The sequence below is a fragment of the Protomyctophum parallelum genome, assembly GCF_964188405.1.
Source record: "Protomyctophum parallelum genome assembly, chromosome: 8".
NCBI lineage: Eukaryota > Metazoa > Chordata > Actinopteri > Myctophiformes > Myctophidae > Protomyctophum > Protomyctophum parallelum.
The window spans coordinates 20,113,132-20,139,954 of record NC_139703.1 but is presented as its reverse complement, the minus strand read 5'-3'; positions in this window follow the sequence as shown (position 1 = coordinate 20,139,954).

Here is a 26,823-nt window from a genome sequence, read left to right as displayed (position 1 = left end):
AATTGGAGGCTTTGTGATTAATTAATCTCAATTAATCACATTTTAATCGCATATCAATAGGCCTATTTGACCTGAACTGTGAGCTTTTTTTTCTACATAAGCATAGGCAATGAAACAAGTAGTAATAATAATAGTTATAATAATATTATTTATATAATACACTGACACGAAACAAGACAGGAACGCCCAAAAACGTCACATCCGGTTTTTTACCCTGGACAGAATTTTCTATGGCTGCCAATGCAACTTTTTCCAATCCTTAATCACATACGGACAAACATCTATGCCGATAATATCTAACTTGCGGAGGTAACGTGCCTTGTCCACGGGCAACAGATCTTTCAAAATATGGCATTGCAAATACGTTTGATAATCGCTACTCTGCGCAATATTGTTTTGGAAATGCCGCAAATTGCATTGCAGTGAACGAGAGCAAATCACAATTTACCCTGGGGGTGGTGACTCCGCCCTGAATATGCGTTTTCGTGTCAGTGTATGCTTCTCTGAGTACTTAAAGACACTTTTCAAGGAGAACATGAGAAAACAAATAAAAACAACTTTATTAGAGAAAAACTAAGACTATGGAATAAAATAAATTAAAGTGGAATGAGATAGCAATATTCCAGAGGTGGGTTTGAATTTATAGGTGGTGGCATGTCTCTGAATTTGCATTTTGTGTGCATTTTGACAGGTCTGCCTGCTGTGGACAGTGAAACCCTGAGCATTACACAGGCAGACGCAACGATAGTATATCATTCATTGTTAAAGCTCCAAATGATATTCCCATTCGTCTTTGTCTGCCCGTGTAAACGCAGCAGCGAGTGTGAGGGGTTGGGGAACGGATGGAAAGTACATAGTGTCTAACTATATGGAAGAAACTAACGTTAGCTCCCATGCTAGCAGTAGCTTCCCTCGTCAGACAACACAACACCACCACAGATCGGGTGGAAGTAGGGTGGCCACCTGCAAGACCTCAGAAAGCTATATGATTCCCTGCTTTCATATGACACTTTTGCGGGGCCCTGCGCTGGAAGTAGCAGATCTACAAGTTATCTACCCGTCGCAATGAACAGCGCTTTGAGCTTGTACATCTGTGATTTTCCCGCAGATTAGTTGAATTATATCGATTCACAACTTTAGGACCCCTACAAACTTTGTTCGTCAATCCACTAACATTTTCGTCTAGCCTCGTCTTGTCAACGATAACACACACACGTCTCGTCATCGTCATCAAACAGAGCTACGGTATTTAGCTCGTCAGTGTCAGTCTTGTCCCGAATTATTTTAGTGTCGTTCGTTTTAGTCCGTCTTAGTCCTGGAAAAAGGGGCGTTGACGTCGTCATTTACGTTATCGTCAGTCCTGACGAAAACAACACTGGCTATAGTATGCCGTACGATATGGGCTAACATTGTCCAAAATGATAAAAAACGAGGATAAAAAATATATATCAAAAATTCAAAAAACGATGGGCTATAACCCATCGTTTCTTTCATTTTTTCATTTTTTTCAAATCCTCAAAAATGATGAAAAACGGCGTGCTATAGTATGCCGTACGATATGGGCTATAGCCCATGGTCAAAAATGATGAAAAACGAGGATATTTTCTTTTCTTCAAAAATTCTAAAAACGATGGGCTATAACCCATCGTTTTTTTCATTTTTTCATTTCTTTTTCAAATCCTCAAAAATGATGAAAAACTGCGTGCTATAGTATGCCGTACGATATGGGCTATAGCCATGGTCCAAAATGATGACGTTCTCTCTACCGCAACATACTTAAAAGTATAGCGGTGTATGAGAATGGGTGTTGCGGAGGATGAGAAACATTAGCATTGTGCTATATAGGAGCAATGGGACTTGAACATGGAATGTCCGTACAGAGAGACTGATCATTAGACCATTGCACCAGTCAGACACACAGTGAACATCTCCTGGTAATTGTGTGTGTTACTGTTAGCCCTCAGTTAGTAAAGTTGAAACACTCCAGCATTAAGCTATAGGAGAACAGGGATTTGAACATTTAGAGGTGTATTAACTGAAGGCTCACAGCCTCAGCCTGATAACCTCAAAAGTCTCATACCTGTATCTCCCCTGAGCCATAGGCAGTTGCTTTGGCGTAGTGGTTAAGATGTTGGCCTTCAGTGCAGGGGACCTGTGTTCGATTCCTGGGTGTTACACTCTGATGAACGTGAGTCTATGTTCAACTCTTGATTCTTTCAACTTTACTATCTGAAGGCTAACATACAAAAGATCGCTTCAACAGTACAAAGAGGCAGATGTTACTGAGTGACGGTGTAGTAGGGGCTATTCAGCACAGAGAGTTCATGTTCAAATCCCACTCTTCCTAAAGTTTAATGCTAGTTATTGAGCTTCATTTACTGCTATTCTAGCAGTGGCTCACAGCCTCAGCCTGACTACCTCAAAACTCTAATTGTCGTAGTGGTTAAGATGTTGGCTTTCCACTATCATATAAAAGAAGACCTCAACAGCGCTAAGAAACATCTGATTAATATGATTCTGTGTTATTTAAACTTTACTAACTGAAGGCTAACAAACAAAAGATCACTTCAAAATTACCAGGAGACTTTGCCTGAGAGTGTCTGACTGATGGTGCAGTGGTCTAATCATCAGACTTTCAGTACAGACATTCCATGTTCAAGTCCTGTTCCTCCTACAGCTCAATGCTGCAGTAATTTTAACTTTTCAAGGCTTGAATAAAAAAGAAAAACTCAAAAGCACCAGGAGACATCTGCTGAATGCCCAAAGGTGTGTTGGCGTAATGGTGTGGAGCGCTTGACCCGTTGCCTCTGCTACAGGCAGTTGGCAGGTTCAAGTCCCATGTCATGACATCAAGGTGCTGGAGGACCATCGGGAGACGGTGCTCTCTCCCCCTGTTTCCTGAGATGTAACGGTTGGGGCTTATGTCTGAAAGAACCCTGTCCAGCTAACCTTTTACCATGAAAATGTCCAATTTAACATACTCTTACCACCTCTCAGTGTGCCCTTTTCCAACTGGCCTGGAAGCCAGACATAAAATAGGGACTTTCCAACCAAGTTTTGGGCCACCAATCAGGGCCCAGTATGCAAATACACAGCCTATTCTGTCAGATGATGGGCCAAAACCATGAACTATAGTATGTCGTTTTTTCATCATTTTCATATTGGTTTTTGAAATCGTTGCGAAAATCATGAACTATAGTTCATGGTTTTTGCGACGATTATTAAACAAATATACTATAGTGTAGTTTTTTCATTGTCAAAAGTCAAGGAAAATGACATTGCCATTGTCGACGATTATAATCGGGGCCCAGTATGCAAATACACAGACTATTCTGTCAGATGGGCCAAAATGCATTGCAATTTTATTTGTAAACATTTGACCTAATTCTTATCTGTAAAACATTAGGTGGACAGGGTTCTTTCAAACATAACCCCCAACTGTTACTTTTCAGGAAACAGGGGGAGAGAGCACCGTCTCCCGATGGTCCTCCAGCACCTTGATGTCATGACATGGGACTTGAACCTGCCAACTGCCTGTAGCAGAGGCAACGGGTCAAGCGCTCCACACCATTACGCCAACGCACCTTTGGGCATTCAGCACATGTCTCCTGGTGCTTTTGAGTTTTTATTTTTTTATTCAAGCCTTGAAAAGTTCAAATTAATGCAGCATTGGTTGAGTATTCGTTTTGATGGAGTTTTGAACCAGTAACCTTTGGATTACGAACCTCAGATTTATCTTTTGAGCCACACTGGCATGTAAGGTATAATCGGGAACTTATATTTAACCAGCCATTTGGAATATTAGACGTGCGTCTAAAAATGGGATAAAAAACGTCTAAAAATAGACGTCTAAGAAACGTCTAAAAATAGACGTCTAAAACACGTCTATTTTTAGATGTCTATTTTTAGACGTCTATTTTTAGACGTTTTTTATCCCCTTTTTAGACGCTCGTCTAATAGCCCATACCGTATGGCATACTATAGCACGCCGTTTTTCATCATTTTTGAGGATTTGAAAAAAAAAATGAAAAAAACAAAACATGGGTTATAGCCCATCGTTTTTTGAATTTTTGAATTATTTTTTTAACCTCGTTTTTCATCATTTTTGACCATGGGCTTTAGCCCATACCGTACGGCATACTATAGCACGCCGTTTTTCATCATTTTTGAGGATTTGAAAAAAATGAAGAAAAAAAAAAAACATGGGTTATAGCCCATCGTTTTTTGAATTTTTGAAAAAAAAGTTATCCTCGTTTTTCATCATTTTTTACCATGGGCTATAGCCCATACCGTACGGCATACTATAGCACGCCGTTTTTCATCATTTTTGAGGATTTGAAAAAAATGAAGAAAAAAAAAAACATGGGTTATAGCCCATCGTTTTTTGAATTTTTGAAAAAAAAGTTATCCTCGTTTTTCATCATTTTTGACCATGGGCTATAGCCCATACCGTACGGCATACTATAGCACGCCGTTTTTCATAATTTTTGAGGATTTGAAAAAAATGAAGAAAAAAAAAAACATGGGTTATAGCCCATCGTTTTTTGAATTCTTGAAAAAAAAGTTATCCTCGTTTTTCATCATTTTTTACCATGGGCTATAGCCCATACCGTACGGCATACTATAGCACGCCGTTTTTCATAATTTTTGAGGATTTGAAAAAAATGAAGAAAAAAAAAAACATGGGTTATAGCCCATCGTTTTTTGAATTCTTGAAAAAAAGTTATCCTCGTTTTTCATCATTTTTGACCATGGGCTATAGCCCATACCGTACGGCATACTATAGCACGCCGTTTTTCATAATTTTTGAGGATTTGAAAAAAATGAAGAAAAAAAAAAACATGGGTTATAGCCCATCGTTTTTTGAATTCTTGAAAAAAAAGTTATCCTCGTTTTTCATCATTTTTTACCATGGGCTATAGCCCATACCGTACGGCAGGGGTACTCAACTGGCGGACCGCGGTCCGCGACCGGACCGCGGACCACCTCTTTGCGGACCACTCAAAAAAAAAAAAAAAAAAAAAGTTCTTTTTTTTTTTTTTTTTTTTTTTAAGTTAATAATATAAATAACATCAGATGGTACATTTCTCATGTGAAATTGCTGCAAAGGCCCCCAAAATGTCCCCCAAGGGCCTCCAAAATTCTGGCGCGCGCTATGCGCGCGCGCAGTGTGGCCTGCCAGGGCGTATAACTCCCGGCCTGATTTGGAGTTCCACTCCGGGCCTGCACTCTGCACCCCATTATTGGTTGGGTGGAAGGGGATCTGATTTGTATAAGTTTGGCTTGACCATACTAAACGGGCATAGAGCCCCGCTCTCCGAAGGACGCCGCGAATGGGACCGGACCTCGGTCTTATTAAAAAAAAAATTGTGGACCTTCATCATTTCTAGTTGAGGACCCCTGCCGTACGGCATACTATAGCACGCCGTTTTTCATCATTTTTGAGGATTTTAAAAAAATGAAAAAAAAACATGGGTTATAGCCCATCGTTTTTTGAATTTTTGAAAAAAAAGTTATCCTCGTTTTTCATCATTTTTGACCATGGGCTATAGCCCATACCGTACGGCATACTATAGCACGCCGTTTTTCATAATTTTTGAGGATTTGAAAAAAATGAAGAAAAAAAAAAACATGGGTTATAGCCCATCGTTTTTTGAATTCTTGAAAAAAAAGTTATCCTCGTTTTTCATCATTTTTTACCATGGGCTATAGCCCATACCGTACGGCATACTATAGCACGCCGTTTTTCATAATTTTTGAGGATTTGAAAAAAATGAAGAAAAAAAAAAACATGGGTTATAGCCCATCGTTTTTTGAATTCTTGAAAAAAAAGTTATCCTCGTTTTTCATCATTTTTTACCATGGGCTATAGCCCATACCGTACGGCATACTATAGCACGCCGTTTTTCATCATTTTTGAGGATTCGAAAAAAATGAAAACAAAACATGGGTTATAGCCCATCGTTTTTTGATTTTTTTTATTGTATAGCAGTGGCTCACAGCCTCAGCCTCAGCCTGATGACCTCAAAACTCTAATTGTCGCAGTGGTTAAGATGTTGGCTTTCCACGTGGGAGACCAGGGTTCGATTCCCGGCTGTTACACTATCATATAAAAGAAGACCTCAACACCGCTAAGAAACATCTGATTAATATGATTCTGTGTTATTTAAACTTTACTAACTGAAGGCTAACAAACAAAAGATCACTTCAAAATTACCAGGAGACTTTGCCTGAGAGTGTCTGACTGATGGTGCAGTGGTCTAATCATCAGGCTTTCAGTACAGACATTCCATGTTCAAGTCCTGTTCCTCCTACAGCTCAATGCTGCAGTAATTTGAACTTTTCAAGGCTTGAATAAAAAAGAAAAACTCAAAAGCACCAGGAGACATCTGCTGAATGCCCAAAGGTGTGTTGGCGTAATGGTGTGGAGCGCTTGGCCCGTTGCCTCTGCTACAGGCAGTTGGCAGGTTCAAGTCCCATGTCATGACATCAAGGTGCTGGAGGACCATCGGGAGACGGTGCTCTCTCCCCCTGTTTCCTGAGATGTAACGGTTGGGGCTTATGTCTGAAAGAACCCTGTCCAGCTAACCTTTTACCATGAAAATGTCCAATTTAACATACTCTTACCACCTCTCAGTGTGCCCTTTTCCAACTGGCCTGGAAGCCAGACATAAAAGAGGGACTTTCCAACCAAGTTTTGGGCCACCAATCAGGGCCCAGTATGCAAATACACAGCCTATTCTGTCAGATGATGGGCCAAAACCATGAACTATAGTATGTCGTTTTTTCATCATTTTCATATTGGTTTTTGAAATCGTTGCGAAAATCATGAACTATAGTTCATGGTTTTTGCGACGATTATTAAACAAATATACTATAGTGTAGTTTTTTCATTGTCAAAAGTCAAGAAAAATTACATTGCCATTGTCGACGATTATAATCGGGGCCCAGTATGCAAATACACAGACTATTCTGTCAGATGGGCCAAAATGCATTGCAATTTTATTTGTAAACGTTTGACCTAATTCTTATCTGTAAAACGTTAGGTGGACAGGGTTCTTTCAAACATAACCCCCGACTGTTACTTTTCAGGAAACAGGGGGAGAGAGCACCATCTCCCGATGGTCCTCCAGCACCTTGATGTCATGACATGGGACTTGAACCTGCCAACTGCCTGTAGCAGAGGCAACGGGTCAAGCGCTCCACACCATTACGCCAACGCACCGTTGGGCATTCAGCACATGTCTCCTGGTGCTTTTGAGTTTTTATTTTTTTATTCAAGCCTTGAAAAGTTCAAATTACTGCAGCATTGGTTGAGTATTAGTTTTGATGGAGTTTTGAACCAGTAACCTTTGGATTACGAACCTCAGATTTAACTTTTGAGCCACACTGGCATGTAAGGTATAATCGGGAACTTATATTTAACCATCCATTTGGAATATTAGACGTGCGTCTAAAAATGGGATAAAAAACGTCTAAAAATAGACGTCTAAGAAACGTCTAAAAATAGACGTCTAAAACACGTCTATTTTTAGACGTGTTTTAGACGTCTATTTTTAGACGTTTTTTATCCCCTTTTTAGACGCTCGTCTAATAGCCCATACCGTATGGCATACTATAGCACGCCGTTTTTCATCATTTTTGAGGATTTGAAAAAAAAAATGAAAAAAACAAAACATGGGTTATAGCCCATCGTTTTTTGAATTTTTGAAAAAAAAAATTAACCTCGTTTTTCATCATTTTTGACCATGGGCTTTAGACCATACCGTACGGCATACTATAGCACGCCGTTTTTCATCATTTTTGAGGATTTGAAAAAAATGAAGAAAAAAAATAAACATGGGTTATAGCCCATCGTTTTTTGAATTTTTGAAAAAAAAGTTATCCTCGTTTTTCATAATTTTTGACCATGGGCTATAGCCCATACCGTACGGCATACTATAGCACGCCGTTTTTCATCATTTTTGAGGATTTGAAAAAAATGAAGAAAAAAAAAAACATTGGTTATAGCCCATCGTTTTTTGAATTTTTGAAAAAAAAGTTATCCTCGTTTTTCATCATTTTTTACCATGGGCTATAGCCCATACCGTACGGCATACTATAGCACGCCGTTTTTCATAATTTTTGAGGATTTGAAAAAAATGAAGAAAAAAAAAAACATGGGTTATAGCCCATCGTTTTTTTAATTTTTGAAAAAAAAGTTATCCTCGTTTTTCATCATTTTTTACCATGGGCTATAGCCCATACCGTACGGCATACTATAGCACGCCGTTTTTCATAATTTTTGAGGATTCGAAAAAAATGAAAACAAAACATGGGTTATAGCCCATCGTTTTTTTATTTTTTTTTTATTGTATAGCAGTGGCTCACAGCCTCAGCCTCAGCCTGATGACCTCAAAACTCTAATTGTCGCAGTGGTTAAAATGTTGGCTTTCCACGTGGGAGACCAGGGTTCGATTCCCGGCTGTTACACTATCATATAAAAGAAGACCTCAACAGCGCTAAGAAACATCTGATTAATATGATTCTGTGTTATTTAAACTTTACTAACTGAAGGCTAACAAACAAAAGATCACTTCAAAATTACCAGGAGACTTTGCCTGAGAGTGTCTGACTGATGGTGCAGTGGTCTAATCATCAGGCTGTCAGTACAGACATTCCATGTTCAAGTCCTGTTCATCCTACAGCTCAATGCTGCAGTAATTTGAACTTTTCAAGGCTTGAATAAAAAATTAAAAACTCAAAAGCACCAGGAGACATGTGCTGAATGCCCAAAGGTGCGTTGGTGTAATGGTGTGGAGCGCTTGGCCCGTTGCCTCTGCTACAGGCAGTTGGCAGGTTCAAGTCCCATGTCATGACATCAAGGTGCTGGAGGACCATCGGGAGACGGTGCTCTCTCCCCCTGTTTCCTGAGATGTAACGGTTGGGGCTTATGTCTGAAAGAACCCTGTCCAGCTACCCTTTTACCATGAAAATGTCCAATTTAACATACTCTTACCACCTCTCAGTGTGCCCTTTTCCAACTGGCCTGGAAGCCAGACATAAAATAGGGACTTTCCAACCAAGTTTTGGGCCACCAATCAGGGCCCAGTATGCAAATACACAGCCTATTCTGTCAGATGATGGGCCAAAACCATGAACTATAGTATGTCGTTTTTTCATCATTTTCATATTGGTTTTTGAAATCGTTGCGAAAATCATGAACTATAGTTCATGGTTTTTGCGACGATTATTAAACAAATATACTATAGTGTAGTTTTTTCATTGTCAAAAGTCAAGAAAAATGACATTGCCATTGTCGACGATTATAATCGGGGCCCAGTATGCAAATACACAGACTATTCTGTCAGATGGGCCAAAATGCATTGCAATTTTATTTGTAAACGTTTGACCTAATTCTTATCTGTAAAACATTAGGTGGACAGGGTTCTTTCAAACATAACCCCCAACTGTTACTTTTCAGGAAACAGGGGGAGAGAGCACCGTCTCCCGATGGTCCTCCAGCACCTTGATGTCATGACATGGGACTTGAACCTGCCAACTGCCTGTAGCAGAGGCAACGGGTCAAGCGCTCCACACCATTACGCCAACGCACCTTTGGGCATTCAGCACATGTCTCCTGGTGCTTTTGAGTTTTTATTTTTTTATTCAAGCCTTGAAAAGTTCAAATTAATGCAGCATTGGTTGAGTATTCGTTTTGATGGAGTTTTGAACCAGTAACCTTTGGATTATGAACCTCAGATTTATCTTTTGAGCCACACTGGCATGTAAGGTATAATCGGGAACTTATATTTAACCAGCCATTTGGAATATTAGACGTGCGTCTAAAAATGGGATAAAAAACGTCTAAAAATAGACGTCTAAGAAACGTCTAAAAATAGACGTCTAAAACACGTCTATTTTTAGACGTGTTTTAGACGTCTATTTTTAGACGTTTTTTATCCCCTTTTTAGACGCTCGTCTAATAGCCCATACCGTATGGCATACTATAGCACGCCGTTTTTCATCATTTTTGAGGATTTGAAAAAAAAATGAAAAAAACAAAACATGGGTTATAGCCCATCGTTTTTTTAATTTTTTAATTATTTTTTTAACCTCGTTTTTCATCATTTTTGACCATGGGCTTTAGCCCATACCGTACGGCATACTATAGCACGCCGTTTTTCATCATTTTTGAGGATTTGAAAAAAATGAAGAAAAAAAAAAACATGGGTTATAGCCCATCGTTTTTTGAATTTTTGAAAAAAAAGTTATCCTCGTTTTTCATAATTTTTGACCATGGGCTATAGCCCATACCATACGGCATACTATAGCACGCCGTTTTTCATCATTTTTGAGGATTTGAAAAAAATGAAGAAAAAAAAAACATGGGTTATAGCCCATCGTTTTTTGAATTTTTGAAAAAAAAGTTATCCTCGTTTTTCATAATTTTTGACCATGGGCTATAGCCCATACCGTACGGCATACTATAGCACGCCGTTTTTCATAATTTTTGAGGATTTGAAAAAAATGAAGAAAAAAAAAAACATGGGTTATAGCCCATCGTTTTTTGAATTCTTGAAAAAAAAGTTATCCTCGTTTTTCATCATTTTTTACCATGGGCTATAGCCCATACCGTACGGCATACTATAGCACGCCGTTTTTCATCATTTTTGAGGATTTGAAAAAAATGAAGAAAAAAAAAAACATGGGTTATAGCCCATCGTTTTTTGAATTTTTGAAAAAAAAGTTATCCTCGTTTTTCATCATTTTTGACCATGGGCTATAGCCCATACCGTACGGCATACTATAGCACGCCGTTTTTCATCATTTTTGAGGATTTGAAAAAAATGAAGAAAAAAAAAAACATGGGTTATAGCCCATCGTTTTTTGAATTCTTGAAAAAAAAGTTATCCTCGTTTTTCATCATTTTTTACCATGGGCTATAGCCCATACCGTACGGCATACTATAGCACGCCGTTTTTCATCATTTTTGAGGATTTGAAAAAAATGAAGAAAAAAAAAAACATGGGTTATAGCCCATCGTTTTTTTAATTTTTGAAAAAAAAGTTATCCTCGTTTTTCATCATTTTTGACCATGGGCTATAGCCAATACCGTACGGCATACTATAGCACGCCGTTTTTCATAATTTTTGAGGATTTGAAAAAAATGAAGAAAAAAAAAAACATGGGTTATAGCCCATCGTTTTTTGAATTCTTGAAAAAAAAGTTATCCTCGTTTTTCATCATTTTTTACCATGGGCTATAGCCCATACCGTACGGCATACTATAGCACGCCGTTTTTCATCATTTTTGAGGATTTGAAAAAAATGAAGAAAAAAAAAAACATGGGTTATAGCCCATCGTTTTTTGAATTTTTGAAAAAAAAGTTATCCTCGTTTTTCATCATTTTTGACCATGGGCTATAGCCCATACCGTACGGCATACTATAGCACGCCGTTTTTCATAATTTTTGAGGATTTGAAAAAAATGAAGAAAAAAAAAAACATGGGTTATAGCCCATCGTTTTTTGAATTCTTGAAAAAAAAGTTATCCTCGTTTTTCATCATTTTTTACCATGGGCTATAGCCCATACCGTACGGCATACTATAGCACGCCGTTTTTCATCATTTTTGAGGATTTGAAAAAAATGAAAAAAAAACATGGGTTATAGCCCATCGTTTTTTGAATTTTTGAAAAAAAAGTTATCCTCGTTTTTCATCATTTTTGACCATGGGCTATAGCCCATACCGTACGGCATACTATAGCACGCCGTTTTTCATAATTTTTGAGGATTTGAAAGAAATGAAGAAAAAAAAAAACATGGGTTATAGCCCATCGTTTTTTGAATTCTTGAAAAAAAAGTTATCCTCGTTTTTCATCATTTTTTACCATGGGCTATAGCCCATACCGTACGGCATACTATAGCACGCCGTTTTTCATCATTTTTGAGGATTCGAAAAAAATGAAAACAAAACATGGGTTATAGCCCATCGTTTTTTGATTTTTTTTATTGTATAGCAGTGGCTCACAGCCTCAGCCTCAGCCTCAGCCTGATGACCTCAAAACTCTAATTGTCGCAGTGGTTAAGATGTTGGCTTTCCACGTGGGAGACCAGGGTTCGATTCCCGGCTGTTACACTATCATATAAAAGAAGACCTCAACACCGCTAAGAAACATCTGATTAATATGATTCTGTGTTATTTAAACTTTACTAACTGAAGGCTAACAAACAAAAGATCACTTCAAAATTACCAGGAGACTTTGCCTGAGAGTGTCTGACTGATGGTGCAGTGGTCTAATCATCAGGCTTTCAGTACAGACATTCCATGTTCAAGTCCTGTTCCTCCTACAGCTCAATGCTGCAGTAATTTGAACTTTTCAAGGCTTGAATAAAAAAGAAAAACTCAAAAGCACCAGGAGACATCTGCTGAATGCCCAAAGGTGTGTTGGCGTAATGGTGTGGAGCGCTTGGCCCGTTGCCTCTGCTACAGGCAGTTGGCAGGTTCAAGTCCCATGTCATGACATCAAGGTGCTGGAGGACCATCGGGAGACGGTGCTCTCTCCCCCTGTTTCCTGAGATGTAACGGTTGGGGCTTATGTCTGAAAGAACCCTGTCCAGCTAACCTTTTACCATGAAAATGTCCAATTTAACATACTCTTACCACCTCTCAGTGTGCCCTTTTCCAACTGGCCTGGAAGCCAGACATAAAATAGGGACTTTCCAACCAAGTTTTGGGCCACCAATCAGGGCCCAGTATGCAAATACACAGCCTATTCTGTCAGATGATGGGCCAAAACCATGAACTATAGTATGTCGTTTTTTCATCATTTTCATATTGGTTTTTGAAATCGTTGCGAAAATCATGAACTATAGTTCATGGTTTTTGCGACGATTATTAAACAAATATACTATAGTGTAGTTTTTTCATTGTCAAAAGTCAAGAAAAATGACATTGCCATTGTCGACGATTATAATCGGGGCCCAGTATGCAAATACACAGACTATTCTGTCAGATGGGCCAAAATGCATTGCAATTTTATTTGTAAACGTTTGACCTAATTCTTATCTGTAAAACATTAGGTGGACAGGGTTCTTTCAAACATAACCCCCAACTGTTACTTTTCAGGAAACAGGGGGAGAGAGCACCGTCTCCCGATGGTCCTCCAGCACCTTGATGTCATGACATGGGACTTGAACCTGCCAACTGCCTGTAGCAGAGGCAACGGGTCAAGCGCTCCACACCATTACGCCAACGCACCTTTGGGCATTCAGCACATGTCTCCTGGTGCTTTTGAGTTTTTATTTTTTTATTCAAGCCTTGAAAAGTTCAAATTAATGCAGCATTGGTTGAGTATTCGTTTTGATGGAGTTTTGAACCAGTAACCTTTGGATTATGAACCTCAGATTTATCTTTTGAGCCACACTGGCATGTAAGGTATAATCGGGAACTTATATTTAACCAGCCATTTGGAATATTAGACGTGCGTCTAAAAATGGGATAAAAAACGTCTAAAAATAGACGTCTAAGAAACGTCTAAAAATAGACGTCTAAAACACGTCTATTTTTAGACGTGTTTTAGACGTCTATTTTTAGACGTTTTTTATCCCCTTTTTAGACGCTCGTCTAATAGCCCATACCGTATGGCATACTATAGCACGCCGTTTTTCATCATTTTTGAGGATTTGAAAAAAAAATGAAAAAAACAAAACATGAGTTATAGCCCATCGTTTTTTTAATTTTTTAATTATTTTTTTAACCTCGTTTTTCATCATTTTTGACCATGGGCTTTAGCCCATACCGTACGGCATACTATAGCACGCCGTTTTTCATCATTTTTGAGGATTTGAAAAAAATGAAGAAAAAAAAAAACATGGGTTATAGCCCATCGTTTTTTGAATTTTTGAAAAAAAAGTTATCCTCGTTTTTCATAATTTTTGACCATGGGCTATAGCCCATACCATACGGCATACTATAGCACGCCGTTTTTCATCATTTTTGAGGATTTGAAAAAAATGAAGAAAAAAAAAACATGGGTTATAGCCCATCGTTTTTTGAATTTTTGAAAAAAAAGTTATCCTCGTTTTTCATAATTTTTGACCATGGGCTATAGCCCATACCGTACGGCATACTATAGCACGCCGTTTTTCATAATTTTTGAGGATTTGAAAAAAATGAAGAAAAAAAAAAACATGGGTTATAGCCCATCGTTTTTTTAATTTTTGAAAAAAAAGTTATCCTCGTTTTTCATCATTTTTGACCATGGGCTATAGCCAATACCGTACAGCATACTATAGCACGCCGTTTTTCATAATTTTTGAGGATTTGAAAAAAATGAAGAAAAAAAAAAACATGGGTTATAGCCCATCGTTTTTTGAATTCTTGAAAAAAAAGTTATCCTCGTTTTTCATCATTTTTTACCATGGGCTATAGCCCATACCGTACGGCATACTATAGCACGCCGTTTTTCATCATTTTTGAGGATTTGAAAAAAATGAAGAAAAAAAAAAACATGGGTTATAGCCCATCGTTTTTTGAATTTTTGAAAAAAAAGTTATCCTCGTTTTTCATCATTTTTGACCATGGGCTATAGCCCATACCGTACGGCATACTATAGCACGCCGTTTTTCATAATTTTTGAGGATTTGAAAAAAATGAAGAAAAAAAAAAACATGGGTTATAGCCCATCGTTTTTTGAATTCTTGAAAAAAAAGTTATCCTCGTTTTTCATCATTTTTTACCATGGGCTATAGCCCATACCGTACGGCATACTATAGCACGCCGTTTTTCATCATTTTTGAGGATTTGAAAAAAATTAAAAAAAAACATGGGTTATAGCCCATCGTTTTTTGAATTTTTGAAAAAAAAGTTATCCTCGTTTTTCATCATTTTTGACCATGGGCTATAGCCCATACCGTACGGCATACTATAGCACGCCGTTTTTCATAATTTTTGAGGATTTGAAAAAAATGAAGAAAAAAAAAAACATGGGTTATAGCCCATCGTTTTTTGAATTCTTGAAAAAAAAGTTATCCTCGTTTTTCATCATTTTTTACCATGGGCTATAGCCCATACCGTACGGCATACTATAGCACGCCGTTTTTCATCATTTTTGAGGATTCGAAAAAAATGAAAACAAAACATGGGTTATAGCCCATCGTTTTTTGATTTTTTTTATTGTATAGCAGTGGCTCACAGCCTCAGCCTCAGCCTCAGCCTGATGACCTCAAAACTCTAATTGTCGCAGTGGTTAAGATGTTGGCTTTCCACGTGGGAGACCAGGGTTCGATTCCCGGCTGTTACACTATCATATAAAAGAAGACCTCAACACCGCTAAGAAACATCTGATTAATATGATTCTGTGTTATTTAAACTTTACTAACTGAAGGCTAACAAACAAAAGATCACTTCAAAATTACCAGGAGACTTTGCCTGAGAGTGTCTGACTGATGGTGCAGTGGTCTAATCATCAGGCTTTCAGTACAGACATTCCATGTTCAAGTCCTGTTCCTCCTACAGCTCAATGCTGCAGTAATTTGAACTTTTCAAGGCTTGAATAAAAAAGAAAAACTCAAAAGCACCAGGAGACATCTGCTGAATGCCCAAAGGTGTGTTGGCGTAATGGTGTGGAGCGCTTGGCCCGTTGCCTCTGCTACAGGCAGTTGGCAGGTTCAAGTCCCATGTCATGACATCAAGGTGCTGGAGGACCATCGGGAGACGGTGCTCTCTCCCCCTGTTTCCTGAGATGTAACGGTTGGGGCTTATGTCTGAAAGAACCCTGTCCAGCTAACCTTTTACCATGAAAATGTCCAATTTAACATACTCTTACCACCTCTCAGTGTGCCCTTTTCCAACTGGCCTGGAAGCCAGACATAAAATAGGGACTTTCCAACCAAGTTTTGGGCCACCAATCAGGGCCCAGTATGCAAATACACAGCCTATTCTGTCAGATGATGGGCCAAAACCATGAACTATAGTATGTCGTTTTTTCATCATTTTCATATTGGTTTTTGAAATCGTTGCGAAAATCATGAACTATAGTTCATGGTTTTTGCGACGATTATTAAACAAATATACTATAGTGTAGTTTTTTCATTGTCAAAAGTCAAGAAAAATGACATTGCCATTGTCGACGATTATAATCGGGGCCCAGTATGCAAATACACAGACTATTCTGTCAGATGGGCCAAAATGCATTGCAATTTTATTTGTAAACGTTTGACCTAATTCTTATCTGTAAAACATTAGGTGGACAGGGTTCTTTCAAACATAACCCCCAACTGTTACTTTTCAGGAAACAGGGGGAGAGAGCACCGTCTCCCGATGGTCCTCCAGCACCTTGATGTCATGACATGGGACTTGAACCTGCCAACTGCCTGTAGCAGAGGCAACGGGTCAAGCGCTCCACACCATTACGCCAACGCACCTTTGGGCATTCAGCACATGTCTCCTGGTGCTTTTGAGTTTTTATTTTTTTATTCAAGCCTTGAAAAGTTCAAATTAATGCAGCATTGGTTGAGTATTCGTTTTGATGGAGTTTTGAACCAGTAACCTTTGGATTATGAACCTCAGATTTATCTTTTGAGCCACACTGGCATGTAAGGTATAATCGGGAACTTATATTTAACCAGCCATTTGGAATATTAGACGTGCGTCTAAAAATGGGATAAAAAACGTCTAAAAATAGACGTCTAAGAAACGTCTAAAAATAGACGTCTAAAACACGTCTATTTTTAGACGTGTTTTAGACGTCTATTTTTAGACGTTTTTTATCCCCTTTTTAGACGCTCGTCTAATAGCCCATACCGTATGGCATACTATAGCACGCCGTTTTTCATCATTTTTGAGGATTTGAAAAAAAAAATGAAAAAAACAAAACATGAGTTATAGCCCATCGTTTTTTTAATTTTTTAATTATTTTTTTAACCTCGTTTTTCATCATTTTTGACCATGGGCTTTAGCCCATACCGTACGGCATACTATAGCACGCCGTTTTTCATCATTTTTGAGGATTTGAAAAAAATGAAGAAAAAAAAAAACATGGGTTATAGCCCATCGTTTTTTGAATTTTTGAAAAAAAAGTTATCCTCGTTTTTCATAATTTTTGACCATGGGCTATAGCCCATACCATACGGCATACTATAGCACGCCGTTTTTCATCATTTTTGAGGATTTGAAAAAAATGAAGAAAAAAAATACATGGGTTATAGCCCATCGTTTTTTGAATTTTTGAAAAAAAAGTTATCCTCGTTTTTCATAATTTTTGACCATGGGCTATAGCCCATACCGTACGGCATACTATAGCACGCCGTTTTTCATAATTTTTGAGGATTTGAAAAAAATGAAGAAAAAAAAAAACATGGGTTATAGCCCATCGTTTTTTTAATTTTTGAAAAAAAAGTTATCCTCGTTTTTCATCATTTTTGACCATGGGCTATAGCCAATACCGTACAGCATACTATAGCACGCCGTTTTTCATAATTTTTGAGGATTTGAAAAAAATGAAGAAAAAAAAAAACATGGGTTATAGCCCATCGTTTTTTGAATTCTTGAAAAAAAAGTTATCCTCGTTTTTCATCATTTTTTACCATGGGCTATAGCCCATACCGTACGGCATACTATAGCACGCCGTTTTTCATCATTTTTGAGGATTTGAAAAAAATGAAGAAAAAAAAAAACATGGGTTATAGCCCATCGTTTTTTGAATTTTTGAAAAAAAAGTTATCCTCGTTTTTCATCATTTTTGACCATGGGCTATAGCCCATACCGTACGGCATACTATAGCACGCCGTTTTTCATAATTTTTGAGGATTTGAAAAAAATGAAGAAAAAAAAAAACATGGGTTATAGCCCATCGTTTTTTGAATTCTTGAAAAAAAAGTTATCCTCGTTTTTCATCATTTTTTACCATGGGCTATAGCCCATACCGTACGGCATACTATAGCACGCCGTTTTTCATCATTTTTGAGGATTTGAAAAAAATTAAAAAAAAACATGGGTTATAGCCCATCGTTTTTTGAATTTTTGAAAAAAAAGTTATCCTCGTTTTTCATCATTTTTGACCATGGGCTATAGCCCATACCGTACGGCATACTATAGCACGCCGTTTTTCATAATTTTTGAGGATTTGAAAAAAATGAAGAAAAAAAAAAACATGGGTTATAGCCCATCGTTTTTTGAATTCTTGAAAAAAAAGTTATCCTCGTTTTTCATCATTTTTTACCATGGGCTATAGCCCATACCGTACGGCATACTATAGCACGCCGTTTTTCATCATTTTTGAGGATTCGAAAAAAATGAAAACAAAACATGGGTTATAGCCCATCGTTTTTTGATTTTTTTTATTGTATAGCAGTGGCTCACAGCCTCAGCCTCAGCCTCAGCCTGATGACCTCAAAACTCTAATTGTCGCAGTGGTTAAGATGTTGGCTTTCCACGTGGGAGACCAGGGTTCGATTCCCGGCTGTTACACTATCATATAAAAGAAGACCTCAACACCGCTAAGAAACATCTGATTAATATGATTCTGTGTTATTTAAACTTTACTAACTGAAGGCTAACAAACAAAAGATCACTTCAAAATTACCAGGAGACTTTGCCTGAGAGTGTCTGACTGATGGTGCAGTGGTCTAATCATCAGGCTTTCAGTACAGACATTCCATGTTCAAGTCCTGTTCCTCCTACAGCTCAATGCTGCAGTAATTTGAACTTTTCAAGGCTTGAATAAAAAAGAAAAACTCAAAAGCACCAGGAGACATCTGCTGAATGCCCAAAGGTGTGTTGGCGTAATGGTGTGGAGCGCTTGGCCCGTTGCCTCTGCTACAGGCAGTTGGCAGGTTCAAGTCCCATGTCATGACATCAAGGTGCTGGAGGACCATCGGGAGACGGTGCTCTCTCCCCCTGTTTCCTGAGATGTAACGGTTGGGGCTTATGTCTGAAAGAACCCTGTCCAGCTAACCTTTTACCATGAAAATGTCCAATTTAACATACTCTTACCACCTCTCAGTGTGCCCTTTTCCAACTGGCCTGGAAGCCAGACATAAAATAGGGACTTTCCAACCAAGTTTTGGGCCACCAATCAGGGCCCAGTATGCAAATACACAGCCTATTCTGTCAGATGATGGGCCAAAACCATGAACTATAGTATGTCGTTTTTTCATCATTTTCATATTGGTTTTTGAAATCGTTGCGAAAATCATGAACTATAGTTCATGGTTTTTGCGACGATTATTAAACAAATATACTATAGTGTAGTTTTTTCATTGTCAAAAGTCAAGAAAAATGACATTGCCATTGTCGACGATTATAATCGGGGCCCAGTATGCAAATACACAGACTATTCTGTCAGATGGGCCAAAATGCATTGCAATTTTATTTGTAAACGTTTGACCTAATTCTTATCTGTAAAACATTAGGTGGACAGGGTTCTTTCAAACATAACCCCCAACTGTTACTTTTCAGGAAACAGGGGGAGAGAGCACCGTCTCCCGATGGTCCTCCAGCACCTTGATGTCATGACATGGGACTTGAACCTGCCAACTGCCTGTAGCAGAGGCAACGGGTCAAGCGCTCCACACCATTACGCCAACGCACCTTTGGGCATTCAGCACATGTCTCCTGGTGCTTTTGAGTTTTTATTTTTTTATTCAAGCCTTGAAAAGTTCAAATTAATGCAGCATTGGTTGAGTATTCGTTTTGATGGAGTTTTGAACCAGTAACCTTTGGATTATGAACCTCAGATTTATCTTTTGAGCCACACTGGCATGTAAGGTATAATCGGGAACTTATATTTAACCAGCCATTTGGAATATTAGACGTGCGTCTAAAAATGGGATAAAAAACGTCTAAAAATAGACGTCTAAGAAACGTCTAAAAATAGACGTCTAAAACACGTCTATTTTTAGACGTGTTTTAGACGTCTATTTTTAGACGTTTTTTATCCCCTTTTTAGACGCTCGTCTAATAGCCCATACCGTATGGCATACTATAGCACGCCGTTTTTCATCATTTTTGAGGATATGAAAAAAACAAAACATGAGTTATAGCCCATCGTTTTTTTAATTTTTTAATTATTTTTTTAACCTCGTTTTTCATCATTTTTGACCATGGGCTTTAGCCCATACCGTACGGCATACTATAGCACGCCGTTTTTCATCATTTTTGAGGATTTGAAAAAAATGAAGAAAAAAAAAAACATGGGTTATAGCCCATCGTTTTTTGAATTTTTGAAAAAAAAGTTATCCTCGTTTTTCATAATTTTTGACCATGGGCTATAGCCCATACCATACGGCATACTATAGCACGCCGTTTTTCATCATTTTTGAGGATTTGAAAAAAATGAAGAAAAAAAAAACATGGGTTATAGCCCATCGTTTTTTGAATTTTTGAAAAAAAAGTTATCCTCGTTTTTCATAATTTTTGACCATGGGCTATAGCCCATACCGTACGGCATACTATAGCACGCCGTTTTTCATAATTTTTGAGGATTTGAAAAAAATGAAGAAAAAAAAAAACATGGGTTATAGCCCATCGTTTTTTTAATTTTTGAAAAAAAAGTTATCCTCGTTTTTCATCATTTTTGACCATGGGCTATAGCCAATACCGTACAGCATACTATAGCACGCCGTTTTTCATAATTTTTGAGGATTTGAAAAAAATGAAGAAAAAAAAAAACATGGGTTATAGCCCATCGTTTTTTGAATTCTTGAAAAAAAAGTTATCCTCGTTTTTCATCATTTTTTACCATGGGCTATAGCCCATACCGTACGGCATACTATAGCACGCCGTTTTTCATCATTTTTGAGGATTTGAAAAAAATGAAGAAAAAAAAAAACATGGGTTATAGCCCATCGTTTTTTGAATTTTTGAAAAAAAAGTTATCCTCGTTTTTCATCATTTTTGACCATGGGCTATAGCCCATACCGTACGGCATACTATAGCACGCCGTTTTTCATAATTTTTGAGGATTTGAAAAAAATGAAAAAAAAAAAAACATGGGTTATAGCCCATCGTTTTTTGAATTCTTGAAAAAAAAGTTATCCTCGTTTTTCATCATTTTTTACCATGGGCTATAGCCCATACCGTACGGCATACTATAGCACGCCGTTTTTCATCATTTTTGAGGATTTGAAAAAAATGAAAAAAAAACATGGGTTATAGCCCATCGTTTTTTGAATTTTTGAAAAAAAAGTTATCCTCGTTTTTCATCATTTTTGACCATGGGCTATAGCCCATACCGTACGGCATACTATAGCACGCCGTTTTTCATAATTTTTGAGGATTTGAAAAAAAATTAGAAAAAAAAAAACATGGGTTATAGCCCATCGTTTTTTGAATTCTTGAAAAAAAAGTTATCCTCGTTTTTCATCATTTTTTACCATGGGCTATAGCCCATACCGTACGGCATACTATAGCACGCCGTTTTTCATCATTTTTGAGGATTTGAAAAAAATGAAGAAAAAAAAAAACATGGGTTATAGCCCATCGTTTTTTTAATTTTTGAAAAAAAAGTTATCCTCGTTTTTCATCATTTTTGACCATGGGCTATAGCCAATACCGTACAGCATACTATAGCACGCCGTTTTTCATAATTTTTGAGGATTTGAAAAAAATGAAGAAAAAAAAAAACATGGGTTATAGCCCATCGTTTTTTGAATTCTTGAAAAAAAAGTTATCCTCGTTTTTCATCATTTTTTACCATGGGCTATAGCCCATACCGTACGGCATACTATAGCACGCCGTTTTTCATCATTTTTGAGGATTTGAAAAAAATGAAGAAAAAAAAAAACATGGGTTATAGCCCATCGTTTTTTGAATTTTTGAAAAAAAAGCTATCCTCGTTTTTCATCATTTTTGACCATGGGCTATAGCCCATACCGTACGGCATACTATAGCACGCCGTTTTTCATCATTTTTGAGGATTTGAAAAAAATGAAAAAAAAACATGGGTTATAGCCCATCGTTTTTTGAATTTTTGAAAAAAAAGTTATCCTCGTTTTTCATCATTTTTGACCATGGGCTATAGCCCATACCGTACGGCATACTATAGCACGCCGTTTTTCATAATTTTTGAGGATTTGAAAAAAATTTAGAAAAAAAAAAACATGGGTTATAGCCCATCGTTTTTTGAATTCTTGAAAAAAAAGTTATCCTCGTTTTTCATCATTTTTTACCATGGGCTATAGCCCATACCGTACGGCATACTATAGCACGCCGTTTTTCATCATTTTTGAGGATTTGAAAAAAATGAAGAAAAAAAAAAACATGGGTTATAGCCCATCGTTTTTTTAATTTTTGAAAAAAAAGTTATCCTCGTTTTTCATCATTTTTGACCATGGGCTATAGCCCATACCGTACGGCATACTATAGCACGCCGTTTTTCATAATTTTTGAGGATTTGAAAAAAAATTAGAAAAAAAAAAACATGGGTTATAGCCCATCGTTTTTTGAATTCTTGAAAAAAAAGTTATCCTCGTTTTTCATCATTTTTTACCATGGGCTATAGCCCATACCGTACGGCATACTATAGCACGCCGTTTTTCATCATTTTTGAGGATTTGAAAAAAATGAAGAAAAAAAAAAACATGGGTTATAGCCCATCGTTTTTTTAATTTTTGAAAAAAAAGTTATCCTCGTTTTTCATCATTTTTGACCATGGGCTATAGCCAATACCGTACGGCATACTATAGCACGCCGTTTTTCATAATTTTTGAGGATTTGAAAAAAATGAAGAAAAAAAAAAACATGGGTTATAGCCCATCGTTTTTTGAATTCTTGAAAAAAAAGTTATCCTCGTTTTTCATCATTTTTTACCATGGGCTATAGCCCATACCGTACGGCATACTATAGCACGCCGTTTTTCATCATTTTTGAGGATTTGAAAAAAATGAAGAAAAAAAAAAACATGGGTTATAGCCCATCGTTTTTTGAATTCTTGAAAAAAAAGTTATCCTCGTTTTTCATCATTTTTTACCATGGGCTATAGCCCATACCGTACGGCATACTATAGCACGCCGTTTTTCATCATTTTTGAGGATTTGAAAAAAATGAAGAAAAAAAAAAACATGGGTTATAGCCCATCGTTTTTTTAATTTTTGAAAAAAAAGTTATCCTCGTTTTTCATCATTTTTGACCATGGGCTATAGCCAATACCGTACGGCATACTATAGCACGCCGTTTTTCATAATTTTTGAGGATTTGAAAAAAATGAAGAAAAAAAAAAACATGGGTTATAGCCCATCGTTTTTTGAATTCTTGAAAAAAAAGTTATCCTCGTTTTTCATCATTTTTTACCATGGGCTATAGCCCATACCGTACGGCATACTATAGCACGCCGTTTTTCATCATTTTTGAGGATTTGAAAAAAATGAAGAAAAAAAAAAACATGGGTTATAGCCCATCGTTTTTTGAATTCTTGAAAAAAAAGTTATCCTCGTTTTTCATCATTTTTTACCATGGGCTATAGCCCATACCGTACGGCATACTATAGCACGCCGTTTTTCATCATTTTTGAGGATTTGAAAAAAATGAAGAAAAAAAAAAACATGGGTTATAGCCCATCGTTTTTTTAATTTTTGAAAAAAAAGTTATCCTCGTTTTTCATCATTTTTGACCATGGGCTATAGCCAATACCGTACAGCATACTATAGCACGCCGTTTTTCATAATTTTTGAGGATTTGAAAAAAATGAAGAAAAAAAAAAACATGGGTTATAGCCCATCGTTTTTTTAATTCTTGAAAAAAAAGTTATCCTCGTTTTTCATCATTTTTTACCATGGGCTATAGCCCATACCGTACGGCATACTATAGCACGCCGTTTTTCATCATTTTTGAGGATTTGAAAAAAATGAAGAAAAAAAAAAACATGGGTTATAGCCCATCGTTTTTTGAATTTTTGAAAAAAAAGTTATCCTCGTTTTTCATCATTTTTGACCATGGGCTATAGCCCATACCGTACGGCATACTATAGCACGCCGTTTTTCATCATTTTTGAGGATTTGAAAAAAATGAAAAAAAAACATGGGTTATAGCCCATCGTTTTTTGAATTTTTGAAAAAAAAGTTATCCTCGTTTTTCATCATTTTTGACCATGGGCTATAGCCCATACCGTACGGCATACTATAGCACGCCGTTTTTCATCATTTTTGAGGATTTGAAAAAAATGAAAAAAAAACATGGGTTATAGCCCATCGTTTTTTGAATTTTTGAAAAAAAAGTTATCCTCGTTTTTCATCATTTTTGACCATGGGCTATAGCCCATACCGTACGGCATACTATAGCACGCCGTTTTTCATAATTTTTGAGGATTTGAAAAAAATTTAGAAAAAAAAAAACATGGGTTATAGCCCATCGTTTTTTGAATTCTTGAAAAAAAAGTTATCCTCGTTTTTCATCATTTTTTACCATGGGCTATAGCCCATACCGTACGGCATACTATAGCACGCCGTTTTTCATCATTTTTGAGGATTTGAAAAAAATGAAGAAAAAAAAAACATGGGTTATAGCCCATCGTTTTTTTAATTTTTGAAAAAAAAGTTATCCTCGTTTTTCATCATTTTTGACCATGGGCTATAGCCCATACCGTACGGCATACTATAGCACGCCGTTTTTCATAATTTTTGAGGATTTGAAAAAAAATTAGAAAAAAAAAAACATGGGTTATAGCCCATCGTTTTTTGAATTCTTGAAAAAAAAGTTATCCTCGTTTTTCATCATTTTTTACCATGGGCTATAGCCCATACCGTACGGCATACTATAGCACGCCGTTTTTCATCATTTTTGAGGATTTGAAAAAAATGAAGAAAAAAAAAAACATGGGTTATAGCCCATCGTTTTTTTAATTTTTGAAAAAAAAGTTATCCTCGTTTTTCATCATTTTTGACCATGGGCTATAGCCAATACCGTACGGCATACTATAGCACGCCGTTTTTCATAATTTTTGAGGATTTGAAAAAAATGAAGAAAAAAAAAAACATGGGTTATAGCCCATCGTTTTTTGAATTCTTGAAAAAAAAGTTATCCTCGTTTTTCATCATTTTTTACCATGGGCTATAGCCCATACCGTACGGCATACTATAGCACGCCGTTTTTCATCATTTTTGAGGATTTGAAAAAAATGAAGAAAAAAAAAAACATGGGTTATAGCCCATCGTTTTTTGATTTTTTTTATTGTATAGCAGTGGCTCACAGCCTCAGCCTCAGCCTCAGCCTGATGACCTCAAAACTCTAATTGTCGCAGTGGTTAAGATGTTGGCTTTCCACGTGGGAGACCAGGGTTCGATTCCCGGCTGTTACACTATCATATAAAAGAAGACCTCAACACCGCTAAGAAACATCTGATTAATATGATTCTGTGTTATTTAAACTTTACTAACTGAAGGCTAACAAACAAAAGATCACTTCAAAATTACCAGGAGACTTTGCCTGAGAGTGTCTGACTGATGGTGCAGTGGTCTAATCATCAGGCTTTCATTACAGACATTCCATGTTCAAGTCCTGTTCCTCCTACAGCTCAATGCTGCAGTAATTTGAACTTTTCAAGGCTTGAATAAAAAAGAAAAACTCAAAAGCACCAGGAGACATCTGCTGAATGCCCAAAGGTGTGTTGGCGTAATGGTGTGGAGCGCTTGGCCCGTTGCCTCTGCTACAGGCAGTTGGCAGGTTCAAGTCCCATGTCATGACATCAAGGTGCTGGAGGACCATCGGGAGACGGTGCTCTCTCCCCCTGTTTCCTGAGATGTAACGGTTGGGGCTTATGTCTGAAAGAACCCTGTCCAGCTAACCTTTTACCATGAAAATGTCCAATTTAACATACTCTTACCACCTCTCAGTGTGCCCTTTTCCAACTGGCCTGGAAGCCAGACATAAAAGAGGGACTTTCCAACCAAGTTTTGGGCCACCAAATCAGGGCCCAGTATGCAAATACACAGCCTATTCTGTCAGATGATGGGCCAAAACCATGAACTATAGTATGTCGTTTTTTCATCATTTTCATATTGGTTTTTGAAATCGTTGCGAAAATCATGAACTATAGTTCATGGTTTTTGCGACGATTATTAAACAAATATACTATAGTGTAGTTTTTTCATTGTCAAAAGTCAAGAAAAATGACATTGCCATTGTCGACGATTATAATCGGGGCCCAGTATGCAAATACACAGACTATTCTGTCAGATGGGCCAAAATGCATTGCAATTTTATTTGTAAACGTTTGACCTAATTCTTATCTGTAAAACATTAGGTGGACAGGGTTCTTTCAAACATAACCCCCAACTGTTACTTTTCAGGAAACAGGGGGAGAGAGCACCGTCTCCCGATGGTCCTCCAGCACCTTGATGTCATGACATGGGACTTGAACCTGCCAACTGCCTGTAGCAGAGGCAACGGGTCAAGCGCTCCACACCATTACGCCAACACACCTTTGGGCATTCAGCACATGTCTCCTGGTGCTTTTGAGTTTTAATTTTTTTATTCAAGCCTTGAAAAGTTCAAATTAATGCAGCATTGGTTGAGTATTCGTTTTGATGGAGTTTTGAACCAGTAACCTTTGGATTACGAACCTCAGATTTCTCTTTTGAGCCACACTGGCATGTAAGGTATAATCGGGAACTTATATTTAACCAGCCATTTGGAATATTAGACGTGCGTCTAAAAATGGGATAAAAAACGTCTAAAAATAGACGTCTAAGAAACGTCTAAAAATAGACGTCTAAAACACGTCTATTTTTAGACGTGTTTTAGACGTCTATTTTTAGACGTTTTTTATCCCCTTTTTAGACGCTCGTCTAATAGCCCATACCGTATGGCATACTATAGCACGCCGTTTTTCATCATTTTTGAGGAT